The following is a 3738-nucleotide window of genomic DNA, read 5'->3' on the forward strand; positions in this document are numbered from 1 at the left end:
GAAACGAGTAGACTGCGGGGCCACCTCGGGGCAACTTGAGGTTTGGTTTTACTCGTAGGATGTCTCATCCGGTGTGCCCTGAGAACGAGATACGTGCGACTCCTATTGGGATTTGTCGGCACATCGGGCGGCTTTGCTGGTCTTGTTTTATCATTGTCGAGATGTCTTGTAACCGGGATTCCGAGTCTGATCGGGTCGTCCTGGGAGAAGGAATATCCTTTGTTGACTGTGAGAGCTTGTGATGGGCTAAGTTGGGACCCCCCTGTAGGGTTTTGAACTTTCGAAAGCCGTGCCCGCGGTTATGGGCAGATGGGAATTTGTTAATATCCGGTTGTAGAAAACTTGACACTTAACTTAATTAAAATGGATCAACCGCGTGTGTAGCCGTGATGGTCTCTTTTCGGCGGAGTCTGGGAAGAGAACGCGGTCTCGTGTTATGCTTGGACGTAAGTAGTTCTAGGATCACTTTTTGATCATAGTTTGTCGACCGTGCTTTGCTCCTCTTCTCGCTCTCATTTGCGTATGTTAGTCACCATATATGCTAGTGCTTGCTGCAGCTCCACCTCACTACCTTGCCTTCCCATGAGCTTAAATAGTCTTGATCGCGAGGGTGTGAGATTGTTGAGTCCCCATGACTCACAGATTATTTCCAAAGTCAGATGCAGGTGCCGATGATGTCATTCCAGGGGATGCGACCGAACTCAAGTGGGAGTTCGACGAGGACTCAGGACGTTACTACGTTTCATTTCCAGACGATCAGTAATGGAGCCCAGTTGGGGCGATTGGGGATCTTATGCATTTGGGGTTGTCTTTATTTTGGTTCCGTAGTCGTACCTTGATTGTATTCTGGATGTTGTGATGCTATATTTATGTTTTGTGTGAAGTGGCGATTGTAAGCCAACTCTGTACCTCTTTCTTATTCAGTACATGGGATGTGTAAAGATTACCCCTCTTGCGACATGCCTACAATGCGGTTATGCCTCTAAGTCGTGCTCCGACACGTGGGAGATATAGCCACATCGTGGGTGTTACAATTTCTTAAGTAATAAAAAGTACAATTAAGTGAAACATGTAGAGTCGCTACCATTTGAATTTTTCTCTGATCAATTTTCCATCTTCTTAAAAAGATCAGTGTAAGGGCATATTTCTCCCTATGTGGTTTTGGTGATTGATGACAATGCTTTTGCGGACTAATCGTGTGCATTGAGCATTTCAGATATCTCATGGCTAGGCACTAGATGATTCAACGCCCCTCGGAGCCTTTCAAAGATGGCGGTTTTTCTACGTTTCTTTTCGGTGGATTTGAGTCGTAGGAAAGCCATACTATTAAGAGGGGATCCACTTCGGAAAGGTATGGGTGGAATCAACATGTACACAGCCCCATATGCACCCACTGCCTCTTTCCCATCACCCGAGCCTATCCTATGTTCTCTGTGGTGTTTTCAGCATCTTGCCAGCGATAGTACCGATTGTGCCTACGGTAGTACCGCTGGTACTACCGCTTAGCGTGTCCCCGAGCGTGCAACTTTCGGTTGCCTATTTTTCACTCACGGTAGTAGGGAGGTAGTAATGCGGTAGTACCGCTTCGGCGGTACTACAGCCTCCACTACCACTTGTAGGGTGTTCTCATGTGCAAAATTCTGTTCCCACTTTGCCTCAAGTGGTAGTAGAGCGGCACTAGGACGGTAGTAGCGCTTGCACGGTACTGCCGCCCGTGGCACCCTCTACTACCGCTGCCTCTCCAGGTCTAAGACCCAAAGTGGTAGTACCGCTCGGGTCAACGGTAGTACCGCTCCAGCGGCACTACCGTAGCTACACACTGTATAGTCTAGGCCTGTGCAGAGTTGTACCTCCTAAGCGGTAGTACCGCTCCTAGGAGCGGTAGTACCGCTTAGCTGCGGGCTGGGCACAAAACGGTTGGATTTTTGCTCCCTTATATAAAGGGGGGTCTTCTTCCTTCTATGGTTGACCTCTTCCCTTCCAAGCTCCATTGTTGCTCAAAGCTCCATTTTCGCCCGATTTCTCTCCCTAGCCAATCAAACTTGTTGATTCTCTAGGGATTGGTTGAGAAGGCCCCGATCTACACTTCCACCAAGAGAAATTTGATTCCCCCCACTAATCCCTTGCGGATCTTGTTACTTTTGGATGTTTGAGCATCCTAGACGGTTGAGGTAACAGCGGAGCCATATTCCATTGTGGTGAAGCTTCATGGTGTCATTGGAACCCTCTAATTAAGTTATGGAGATTGCCCCAACCTTGTTTGTAAAGGTTCGGTCGCCACCTCCAAGGGCACCAATAGTGGAATCACGGCATCTTGCATTGTGTGAGGGCGTGAGGAGAATACGGTGGCCCTAGTGGCTTCTTGGGGAGCATTGTGCCTCCACACCGCTCCAACGGAGACGTACTTCCTCTCAAAGGGAAAAGGAATTTCGGTAACACATCCTCGTCTCCGCCGGTTCCACTCTTGGTTATCTCTTACTTTTACTTGTGCAAACTTATATTGTGTTGTATCCCTTGCTTGCTTGTGTGCTTGTTGTTGTTGCATCATATAGGTTGCTCACCTAGTTGCATACCTAGACAACCTACTTTGATGCAAAGTTTAAATTGGTAAAGAAAAGCTAAAAATTGTTAGTTGCCTATTCACCCCCCCCCCCTCTAGTCAACTATATCGATCCTTTCAATCAGTCACATATCATTATTTACTATCGGTTAAAATATTTCTCCCACCCGATAGCAAATTAGAAAACCACTCGTGGATTGATCACCCATTTTATTAGATTTTTATTGACAACAATCATAAAACAGAAGCATCTCTGAACCGATTTCCATGGAAAGTGGCGATATCAATACTAGCTCTAAAGTTGATAGACCAATGGAAACACAGTATGATTATCTGTCATGCACCATTAATTTAACAAGATCGCTAATTCCATCAAGACAAAGATCATATGGTTTATCTGAATCAAAATCATCAGGAAAAATCGTAGCTAGCTTCAGTGAGCTCTGGAAGTTATAAGCAACACATAAATCTTCTCCTAATCTCAATCTTACTTTATCAAGGCTTTCTATGTATTGAAGAACCCCCTTTCGATCAGTTGGAATATGGCAGTTAATCTAAATCAATTTCTATCCAAGTAAAAAGTTCAGTGGGACTAGCAGTAGCAACATTTGTTTGCTTGCCTATAAGATGGTCTCGAAGTACTTGCTTTATTATTCTAATCAAATGGCCGTTCTTTTTGCGAAAACGTTGTTCCATGACCTAGATCAAGATTCGTGTACAAAAGCAATAAGATAGTTAGGGCTGAATAAGACTTGCATGAGAGGGGGAGGATGTGCTATTGTACGATTTTAAACCACAACTGCCAGCTTAACGCTGTCAGCCGCCCCCGTTAGGGCGATGAGAGAGGCGAAAAAGACAGTAGTACTCAATTTTTTTCTTCTTCTTGCCATTGTTGCGGCGGTGAAGCAACTCGATCTGAAGATCGTGCGGGTATCCAACTGTATCCTACTAGTACTACATATAGCATATAGCGTACGGTCCCAAATTTATTTGTCTTGCTTGGATGTTCGCTGAATACATGAGCTAAAGAACTTTTGGGTTAAGCTAAGATCAGATTCTTTTTGTTGGGTTCAGGCGGCTTGACTACTTGTAAAGCGATACTTGATTGATTAAATTTCCGCTGGTGTCATGTGTAACCAATGCTTCTACGCTAGCTCCACCTTTGGTGTCATCGTTTT

This window comes from Triticum dicoccoides, chromosome 4A (assembly GCF_002162155.2).
Source record: "Triticum dicoccoides isolate Atlit2015 ecotype Zavitan chromosome 4A, WEW_v2.0, whole genome shotgun sequence".
Taxonomy (NCBI): Eukaryota; Viridiplantae; Streptophyta; class Magnoliopsida; order Poales; family Poaceae; genus Triticum; species Triticum dicoccoides.